Source organism: Nuphar pumila, chromosome 4 (assembly GCF_984573655.1).
Source record: "Nuphar pumila chromosome 4, dmNupPumi1.hap1.1, whole genome shotgun sequence".
Taxonomy (NCBI): Eukaryota; Viridiplantae; Streptophyta; class Magnoliopsida; order Nymphaeales; family Nymphaeaceae; genus Nuphar; species Nuphar pumila.
Window position 1 is genome coordinate 73,892,279 of NC_143252.1, and position 11,784 is coordinate 73,904,062.

An 11,784-nucleotide genomic window follows, 5' to 3' on the forward strand; every position below is an offset into this window, starting at 1 on the left:
AAGATTTGCTTTCGTTTTCCACATATTGGTATATGGTGATTGGTTTGTCTCACCAGCTCGAAAGAGTACTGACCCCGTTTAATAGGGATACAGGTGTTTCTTCTAGGCGTGCGATGGAGTTCGATATGCGGCAGAGGACTGAACCCACTCTTCTAAAACAACAAGGATCTTGGCAGTGTGCTTGTAAAAGGGAATGATTGTACTTTTTGTAAAATGACAATAATAAAAGTTGTTTCATATCATTGTTGTTTCACATCTGTGACCCACCCAGAGTTTTCCGCTTGTTTCCCTTTTTGGTACTTTCGCAGTTGCACAATTATTTTCAAAAAAAAAGTTTACCTTAAAATCCAAAGGATTTTCAAAGTCGGGAATTCTGGGGCATCGCAGAACTGGTATCAGAGCAGTGTTTTAAAAAGTGCTACAGAAGAGTGGTTCAAGTCTTTGTACGCATCGACCATCGCACTGTAAGTATGCCTAAATCAGTAGAATTGTATTTCTGTCGTTTCATTGCTTATTCTGCATGTTCAGATAAAATTTTGTGCTTTTCAGGTGTCGTCCGATGTGAGACCCAGTTTCGTGTTTAAGCCTTGTATTTTGGCTTAATGTATCGAATGTCAGAACCTAGAGATTCGTTTTCGCCTGTGGATATAGTTTCTCAAGCTGTTTCGAGTTGACTCCTGCGAGAGTTGGAGTTCTTGACTAAGATTTAGGGACCTTCATAGTTCGCCCTTCTCGTTCCACATTGTGTTGGTGGAGAAGATTGAAGAATCATAGCGATGATTAAACTTTTATCCTAATCGTGTCGAAGATGATGTAGTTCGATGACAATTGTCGTGTAAGGCTCTAAACAAGTGTTTTCCCTCCTTCTTCAACTTCGTTGGAATTGTTCGTGACCCTGTCTTTGACGGAGGGTATCTTTCTCGATGTGACCTTTTTGGACAGAAGGCTAAAGCCTTGTTTGTGCTAATTGAGCCTCTGTGTATCCCATTGGTGGATACTATTGATTTCCCCAGTCGTTCTTGGTGATGAGAACGTACCTGATGTTATGCGCTTAGCAAGTTGCTTCTGTTGCCGGTGATGGCATTTGACTCCTGAGAGGGTCGTATTTTGAGGATGGCTTAATATCGATTTTCAGGGTGTTGTTGCTCTTGAGAGAGCATTGTGGGGATTTTTGTTTTCCCAATCACTGTCGGACGGATTGTGGTGATTTTGCTCAGGTGGTGATTCCTGGTAGTGCCAATGTTGCCACTAGAGGGGTAACTCTTCAGCGATGTCGTTAGAGTGGTGACTCTCTAATGATGGCGTCAGGGTGGTGATTCTCTGGCGATGCCATTAGGATGGTGATTTCCTAATGATGCTTCTGGGGTGGTGATTCTCGAGTAATGTCGTCAGGGTGGTGATTCTCTGATGATGCCATTAGGATGGTGATTTCCTAATGATGCTCCTGGGGTGGTGATTCTCCAGCAATGCCGTTAGAGTGGTGATTCTCTAACGATGCCATTAAGGTGGTGATTCCCTGATGACGCTACTGGAGTGGTGATTATCCAGTAATGCCACTAGGGTAGTGATTCTCTAGCGATGCCATTAGAGTGGTGATTCTCTAATAAAGGTCATTGGAGTGGTGATTCTTCAGTGACATCGTTAGAGTGGTGACGCTTCAGCGATGTCGTCAGGGTGGTGATTCTCTGGCAATGCCATCAGGGTGGTGATTCTCTGATGATGCTATTAGGATGATGATTTCCTAATGATGCAGCCCGGGTGGTGATTCTCCAGCAATGCCATTAGGGTAGTGATTCCCTAATGATGCCATTAGGATGGTGATTTCCTAATGATGCTGCTGAAGTGGTGATTCTTCAGCAATGTCGTCAGGGTGATGATTCTCTGACGATGCCATCAGAGTGGTGATTCTCTGATGATGCCGTTAGAGTGATGATTCTCTAACAATGCCGCTAGGGTGGTGATTCCCTAACGATGTCCCATGAATGATGATTCTCTTCGTTTTGTTGTGTTAGAGTGGTGATTCTCTAACATTGGTCGTCTAGAATGGTGACTTTCTAGCGATAGCAACCTTGTATGGTGTCGCTTGAGGTCGTTCGTGGAACATGCTTATATGTCGTGTTGTGTTGGACAATTGAATTGCGATGTGGCTTTTGTCTGAATTATGTGTAGTGTGCTCATGATTTTTGTATGATTGCTGCGATTATCGTTTCTCGAGCATGGTTGTCAGACCTATCGATTGATTGCTACATCTTTTTGTCATGATAGATGACTTGGAAGACTAGATGCAACGATATTATGGGCACTGTGAACAATCTTGCAGAGGTTGTGCAACAGCAAGTGGTTGCGATGCAACAGATCGGTGTGAATCTTCAGATCGTAACCCAGAGTGGGCAAAACATAAGTACGGTTACCTATAAGCGTTTAATGGAATTGGATCCTCTTTCTTTCGAGGGTAAGACAGACCTTGAAGCTGCAGAATCGTGGATACATGAGATAGAACGTATTTTTCGCGTTTTGGATGTCCCAAAGGAACATAAAGTGAATTTTGGTAATTATCGTTTGAAAGACCATGCTGAGAAGTGGTGGGACACGAACTCTTCGGTTAAATTCAAAGACACGAATGTTACGTGGGATGATTTTGTCGAAGTTTTTAGCTCTGCGTATTTTCCTAAGCATGAGCGCAGTAAGAAGATACAAGAATTCCTAGATCTGCAACAGGGAGCGATGACCCTGTCTGACTATATTACGAGGATTCGTTGTTTGGAACGATATTGTCTGAATGTTTATGTCATGGAGAATGATCAAGTAATGAAGTTTGCTCGTGGTTTGAGGCCTACTCTGAGAACCAAATTGTTCACTAGCGGGCCAAAGTTGCTCGAAGAGGCTATTGAGCTAGCTACTCTATTGGAAGAAGACCAGGACGAGCAGCAGAATCAGATTTTTGCGATTACTAGAGAGAAGAATCCTAGTAGGATGGAGTCCTTGCCACCTACTAGAGAACAGAAGCATCATAAAGTATCTCAGAACCGCCAGCAAAGGCAATCCCAATGATCGAATGTCCAGCGGAAGTGTCGACGATGCAACAAAGATCACACTTTTGGAGCTTGTCCTCTCTATAATGGCAAGTGTTTCAAGTGTGGACAACCAGGGCATATTGCCAAGTTCCATCCGAGGAAGTCTACGAGAGACTTAGTTGTTGCCGATTAGGCACCGTCAGATGAGATCTGACCATTTTGTCGTTGTTTGATGTTTTGTGATTTCACGGATGAAATCCTTTTTAAGGAGGGTAGGATGTAAGACCCATGATTTTTTTTGAAGAATTTACTGTCTGCATAGTATTGAAGTGTGTACTTTCATATGTTTATGAGGTTGTAGCGCGTAAATTAAGTATAATTTGATTATGCTTTGTATTTCAGCTTTATGCGCGCGACCCAAAATCGCGTAAGAACAATGTATGAGTAAGAAAAGCCTAATTCCGGATGATCTAACCTCTGAAAATTTAAGGGGAAATTTATATTATATTTGTATAGTTTGTCCCCGAATTTGGGACCTATATGACGAAAAAACACTGTCAGTGCATGTGAATTACGAGAATTTCTCAATGATAGTACGCGAGTCGTAACGAATGTGTTTCTCGCAAACGAAGGGAATTCCTCAAAAGAAGCATTGAACATTAAATGTCAATTAAGGTTTTGAAAATAAATAAATGATTTATTGAAGTCAATTTTATATTTAAAAGCATTAAATGAGCATTGTTTTAAGTAGTGCATTATTGATTTGGATCCGGATCGACTAGAGGTGGCCCAAACCCATGTGGCGGCCCTCTAGTGGACATTTTTTATCATGGCGGACCAGCTGGTCAAGGGTTGACCAGCTGGGTGGCATTCTTGCAAAAGAGTGCATGGCTTAGAAAAAGAGGGCCACGATTGGCCATACTCTTGTTTCAAGGCTCATGATGAAGCTTGGAGCTCATCATGAGGGGGGCGATTTTCCAAGGAGGAAGGCATGGGGCTGCGCCCCATGGCCTTTTTGTAAATGTTTTGAATCATTTCAAATAGTGAAATTCGATAGGATGAAAAGGGTGGCAAGCCTTGGGCATCCTTTGTAAATTTCTCAAAGATTAAATGCTTTTTCAAAGCCCTTTTGATGACATTTTTGAAAGGTTTTGCAAAATATTCAAAAAGAAGACATGCATTGGGTGTATGGGCGACTATGGGGGGGCGTGGAGCACCCCAGCCCTCCATCTTCCCTCATTTAATCTCAGTCGTCCATTTCTAAACCCTAAGTATTTAAGGTGAAGGAAGAGAGAGAAAGCTCAAAAAAAGGGGGCGATTTTTTCCTCTCTCCTCTCTTGCTCTCCTGTCTCTCTCCCTCTCTCACCTTCTCTTCTTCTCCAAATCGTGAGAGTGAGTGTGTGTGGGTGCTAAGCACCAGGTTGAGTGAAGTACCAGCCCTAGCACCATTCACGTTGCTCTACCGTTTTGAAAGCCTCAATGGTGAGCTTCCCTTTCACATAACTTATCATAGATTTTAACGAGTATGCTTGCATGCATTTCTGTTGTGAAATGTATTAGTAAGGTGCCATGAGATCGTTTTGGGTTTCCATTTGCCCTTGTTCTTCATTGCATGCATTTCTTTTTAAGAATTATAGTCGGTTGATGGCCTAAGCACATTTCAGAAATTTTTCTCGCTTGCTTTGATGACAATAGTTCTCTTGGATGGCTTGAATTGTAGCAGCCAATGCTTTGCCAAGGCATTGTTCGGTTGGCAAGGAGGCCACGTTTTGGCACAAGCCCAACAACCCTACTCATTCGGGTTAGCCCCTTTTCGGGTGCTGTTGGCTTTGGCTAAACAGGCCGAGCCATGGTGGAAGGCACGGTTTTTCCCTTGTTTGGTCCTTGTTTCGGTTCTGGCCGGCCATGTACGCCATGGCCTTTTTAATTCTTTTTCCTGTTCGGTTTTTATTTTCCTTCTTGTTCGGTTGGGTCTGGTCCAGACTGCTGGACGTGTCGAGCAGTAGTTGACCCCAGACCGACCCACCAGTGTGGGCCGGTTTACCTCTGGCCTGACATGGTCTGGACCGAGTATGGTCCAGACCTATCAAAGGTCTGTTTCGAACAAGGTTCGGTTGGGGCGTCTCCCTCTTTTCCCATTTTGGCTTTTGCGCTACCCATTTGGGGGTCTCTGTGGGCCTGACATGGTCTGGACCGAATCTGGTCCAGACCTGTCAAAGGCCTTGGCCGAACCCAATTTGGTAGGGGCGTTAAGCCCTTCACACTTTTGGTTTTGGATTCAGCCTTGTTGCAGCCATGAGGCTGTTAGGCTGCAGCTGGGTGCAGGCAGCGGGCCTCCGCCCCTCCTTTCGGTACTGGCTGAGCTTAGTTTGGGGTCTAGACACTCCGTCCAGACCGTGCTCAAGTTTGAGCACGCCCTCCATGGTCTGGATCAGTCGGTCCAGACCTGGACCGAGGTCTGGTGGTTGAGCCACACTCGGTCTGGACGCCCAGTCTAGACCTTGCCATTGTTTGAGTCAGCACAGCGTGGGTCTGGACTAAACAGTCCAGACCTGGGTTGTCTTTCGCTTGCTGAAGACCTATGCACGTGGACTTTCCCTGGACTGGACCCACTCGGTCCAGTGTGTTCGGCTCTTGCGATTTGCGTGACAGCATAGCTTGCTGTCTTCCTCTTTCGGTTCGGTTTCAGTAGCAAGTTGCTTGTTGTCACCTCCTGTAGTTGCTGCCACAATTCGGTTCAACAATGCTGCCCATATCAGGCCTGCTGCGTGCGCGTGGTGCCCCATGGCACCGGGTGGTTGGTGAGTCAGTTTTGGATAGACATCCGCCCAATAGCTGGGATTTTTTCCCTTTTTACCGCACTTTGTAGACTGATTAGCAAGTCTCCGGGCTGCAGCCTAAGGTGCTGCATATGAGCTTGACACGGGTTCAATTACGTAGGTGATTCCATAGATTTTGACACGTACGACATGTATGAAGAGCGCGCGATTGCCTCAAAGCAAATATAAAAATGTATACGTAGTTATGTTTGCACAAAAAAATGGTAAAGCCGTCAATTTGTGTAGTGTAGTTTCACCCTCATTGCGAGTATGGCCGCTTTTGCATAGAACACAAAATGTTGCAAATGACACCTTATCAAATGCCTTTAAAATGAGGTTTTTGCATAATTAAGAAACCTGTGGCGTATGACAAACAAATTATTTATGTAAACGTATCATCATGCTCATATCTGTCACATTTGAATCACTTTGGCAACTAAGTGTATTTTCCCTAAGTCCGAAGGGATCCTAAGGCATATCTACATGTTTGGAATTATAGTCTTTTGAGACTTATGCGAGTTGGAACTCCTTTGCGAGTTTTGGTGTGGGTGATGGCCCCACCTTGCGAGACGATCTCGCTTATGTTAGAGATACAAGTTTTATATGCTTTTGCACTTTTCGTGATTCGTTTCTAGAGATGCCTTACCGTGGCAAAATGTTTCTAACTGTCTCATCGTAATGCTCGATATTTTTGTATCGTCACATTGCTAGTTCACGTACTGTTGCACATACATGTCCACTTGTATCTATGCACAGTTCACGATAACTTATCTGTTCTGCATAACACATCTCTCTATGTTGATATATTGGCTGATTATGTTCCTTGATGCATACTATGCGATAAATGCTATGAATGGTGAAATGAATAGTCGTAGTTATGTTCTCATGTCTTGCTTAATTGCATCGACTCATGCTAGTTGTTATCGTTTATTGCTCCATGTGTAGCTTTGTCACTCTTGTATACTTGCTTATGTTATACTTGTTCAATTATTGTGAATGAATGAATGTATGAGAAATGATAAGATTTGCTTTCGTTTTCCACATATTGGTATATGGTGATTGGTTCGTCTCACCAGCTCGAAAGAGTACTGACCCCGTTTCATGGGGATACAGGTATTGCTTCTAGGCGTGCAATGAAGTTCGATGTGCGGCAGAGGACTGAACCCACTCTTCTAAAACAACAAGGATCTTGGCAGTGTGCTTGTAAAAGGGAATGATTGTACTTTTTATAAAATGACAATAATAAAAGTTATTTCATATCATTGTTGTTTCACCCCTGTGACCCGCCCAGAGTTTTCCGCTTGTTTCCCTTTTTGGTACTTCCGCAGTTGCGCAATTATTTTCAAAAAAAAAGTTTACCCTAAAATCCAAAGGATTTTTATGGATTTTCAAAGTCGGGAATTCTGGGGCGTCGCAGATAATGATGTTCTGTTGTTTTGGTAGAAACACTGAGTCAGTGTTTCATTTTTGGGTTTGCTTATATGATTGGATGTGGTTTGTAACCCTGTCTTTGATGAAGGGTTTTTTTGGCATGTAATGCATGAAAATATTTGCTTATGAAATGAAATCTTGCTTTTGAGAAGTTGTATTATTGCTTACACGGTGTTTTCTTGATTAAAGATGGCATGGCGTACTCGATGTGATGATCTGATGGAATCTCTTAACAACCTTACGGAGGTTGTTGGGCGACAAGCAAAAAACATTCAAAACATGGGTGGTCATATTCAACAGACCGCCCACAGATGAGAGACACATGTTCAGACTCCTATTACCGTTGTTCCCTATAAACAGTTTATGAGTATGAACCCTCCATTTTTTTATGAAAGATCGACTCTAGAGGAGGCAAAAGACTGGATACGAGAGATTGAGCAAATCTTTCATGTACTGCAAGTGAACGACGACCGAAAGGTTGATTTCGGGATGTACCATCTTCAAAAGGATGCATAGAGGTGGTGGGCTACCACCTGGGAGATCAAGTTTGAGAACTAGCCTGTTACGTGGGAGCAGTTTATAGAAACCTTTTATGTGGCGTATTTCCCAACACATGAGAAGAGCAAGAAAATGCAAGAGTTTCTTGATCTACAGGAAAGAAGCTCTACTTTGGCATAATATGTTACCAGATTTCATAGTCTCGAGTGTTATTGTCCCAACTTATATGCCATAGAGAAGGACCGAGCATTGAAGTTCGCTCGAGGATTGAAGTTTGTTCTTCGCACGAAGGTGTACACTCGTGCTCCGACGACAGTCGACGAGACTTTAGAGACAACTTCATTTTTGGAATAAGAGTTGTCCGAGTCTTAGAGGACGCAATCTTTCAGAGGTCAGCAGCAACAACAAAGACAAAAGAGTTGGCCTAAAAAGAGACAGTTTCAGAAGAATCAGGGTGGAAAGAAGTTCCATCCATCGATAAAGAAGAACCGATTCAACAACAACCAACAGCAGCAACACCAGTATCAGTGACCTCAGCATCAACATCCTCAGCAGCAATAGAGACAGATTACAGCAGCTCCGGGATGTCCAAAAAACTTTGTCGATCATTCGTGTCGGTCGTACCATTGTGACACCGGGGGATGTCTCTATTGTGACAAGATGAGCCACTACATAAAGGACTGCTGGAAGAAGCAGTCGAATGATCTAAAGAGAAGTGCTCCAGGAACATCACAACCCATGCATCAGAGACAACCTCAGAAGCAACATCAGCCGCAACAGTTGCATCAGCCGAGGCAAGGCAACTAGAAGACGATCGCAGGATAAGCTTACGCAGCAATAGTTGAACAAGTGACCAAAGGAGAGTTGGTCCAAGGTACTATTCTAGTTGCTGGTCACACACCATTTACGTTATTTGATTATGGCACTTCCCATTTTTTCATATTTGTCAGATTTGCTAGGACTTTGCCTTTGACTGTAGAATCTTTGAATTACCCATTGGAGGTTCGTACTCCGACTGGTGATTAGTCATTATTTAATTCATATATTCTGAGCATCGAGGTTTCAGTGGCAGGGCAGAACTTGCCAGCTGATGTAATCCTGCTAGACATGACTGAGTTTGACGTCATTGTAGGCATGGATTGGTTATTTGAGTATCATGCCCAAGTTCTTTGTAGAGAAGGCAAGGTAGTCCTATTTCAGCCTGATCGTCCTGTTTTGGAAATCAAGCTTTCTCGACTGTTGCAAGATAGACATTTGTTTTCTTCTTTCAAAGCCCAAAAGTATTTGCGGAATAAGGGTACTGCGTTTCTAGTCAGTATCACCCCCATTGAGCCTGAGTTAGTTTCAATCAAGGACTTGGATGTAGTTCGAGAGTTCCCTGATGTATTTCCAGAGAAACTACCCAGATTGCCCTCGAAATGTGCAATCAAGTTTTGCATCGAGTTGTTGTCTGGAACTACCCCTATTTCCAAGGCACCGTACCGTATGGCTCCAGCAGAACTCGAAGAGCTAAAGCATCAGTTGGAAGAGCTTTTGGAGCAAGGTTTTATCCGACCTAGTGCATCTCTCTGGGGTGCACCAATGTTGTTCATAAAGAAGAAAGACAAATCTTTGAGGTTGTGTATTGACAACAGGATGCTCAACCAACCGATGATTAAGAATAAATACCCATTACCGAGGATCGAAGACCTTTTCGATCAGTTGCAAAGAGCAAGGATTTTCTTGAAGATAGACCTCAGATCAGATTATAATCAGCTTCGTATTAGAGAGAAAGATATTGCGAATACAGCTTTCCAAATGAGATATGGTTTGTACGAGTTTGTGGTGATGCCTTTTGGCCTCATGAATGCACCAACTGCATTCATGGATTTGATGAACCAGATCTTTCATCCATTCGTGGATACTTTTGTGATCATGTTTATTGACGATATCCTGATCTACTCAGAGAGTCCTGAGCAACATCGAGAACATTTATGTATCATCTTGGAAGTACTTCGTGAGCACATACTGTTTGCCAAGTTCTCCAAGTACAAGTTTTGGCATGAGCAAGTTATGTTTTTGGTTCACGTGATGTCCAAAGATAGAGTGTCAGTCAATCTAGCGAAGGTTGAAGCAGTGTTAGGCTGGAAGCAGCCTCAGAATGTTTCAGAGATTCGTAGTTTCCTCAGGTTAGCAGGATACTATCGGCAATTTATCTAGGACTTTTTGAGAATTGCACTACCGTTAATGAAGCTTTTGCGTAAAGGCATCAAGTTTGAGTGGAATGATGCTTGTTAAGAGAGTTTCTAGATCTTGAAGTCTAAGTTGACTACCACACCGGTGTTAGCTTTACCTTCAGGTAAAGACGGTTTTGTGGTGTACAAAGATGCCTCCGAAATAGGTTTGGGTTGCATGCTAATGCAACACAGTAGAATGATCGCTTATGCTTCAAAGCAATTGAAGATTCATGAGAGGAATTACCTGACTCACGACCTGGAATTAGCAACAGTGGTGTTTGCCTTGAAATCTTGACGACACTATTTGTATGAAGAATCGTTTGAGGTCTTTTCAGACCATAAGAGTATCAAGTATTTGTTCTCTCAGAAGGAGTTGAACATGAGACATCGATGATGACTCGAGTTCATCAAGGATTACGATTTTACGTTGTCTTACCACCTTGGTAAGGCAAACGTTGTGGCAAATGCGCTTAGTCGCAAATCGAGTTGTGTGGAGCCAAAAGCTGATTGAAGATTTCGTGGCTTGGAACCCTTTTTAGATTGGAAGCGGATTGATCAAATTGTCTGGTCTGACCATTCAATCAGAGTTTTTGCCTAGAATGGTTGAGGATCAGAAGCATGATACCCAGTATAGTAAGCTTCTCGCCCTAGCGGAACAGGAAGATACATTCTTTAGTGTGGCAGATGATGGTGGTATTCGTATGAAAAATCGACTTTGGGTTCCAAACAACCTTGAGCTAAAGAAGGAGATCCTTGATGAAGCACACATGTCAAGGTATACTGTTCATCTTGGTGGGACAAAGATGTTCAAGGATTTACAACAGAAATATTAGTGGAAAGGTATGAAGCGTGAGGTATCAACGTATGTTTTGAGGTGCTTGACTTGCCAGCAAATCAAGATTAAGCACCATCGTCCTGGTGGTTCCATGCAGAGAATTGAGATTCCTCAATGAAAATTGGAAGATGTTACTATGGATTTCATGGTAGGTCTACCGCGAACCAGACGTAAGCACGATGTGTTACAATAATGAAGCCATACACGATACTTCAAGTATAAGGTTTTGATGATGAACAAGTGAATCAACTGTATTTCAGCTAAGGCAATGAAGAAAGATGACAAGAATTGAAGAATTCGATGAAGAATCTTTGAAAACTAGTGTGTAAATGTAAAATTCATTAAATATCTTAGATTCTTGTAAGAGCTTTACTTAGAGTGCATATTTTGATTGCATTTCACCTAAAAAGTCTTTAGAAAAACTTTTCTAAAAGAACCCTTCATGAAAATCATTTTAGAAAACTCTTTACTTAATTTTTCATGTTTATTAGTCGACAAACAGACTCACCAGTCAACCAACTTTTACGCACCAATTTTCCAAAGCAAAAACGTCAAATTTTTTAATTAGTTGACTGAAGGTTTTATCAGTCGACGAGACATAATGTGTGTATTCAGAAACTTTAGCAGCAGTCGACTGAAGGTTTTATCAGTCGACCGGACAGAACGTGTGTTTTCAAAAAAATTTAGCAGCAGTCGACTGAAAGATTTTTTAGTCTATTGATGATATTATCAGTCGACTAACTTTTTCTTTAGTCGACTAAGTTTCAAATTTTAGTTTTTTAAATGGCTCTGTTAAACACATTAGTTGACCGACGATCTTTTAATGTTTGATTTCAGTCGACTAACTATTGTTTCAGTTGACTAATTTTGCCATTTTTCTTGAAACTTTTAAAAGGCGTGTCTTTTCATTTTTCAAACGATTTGACTATTCAAAATGGTCTGTTTTGACACCCTTTCATACCCTCAACGTA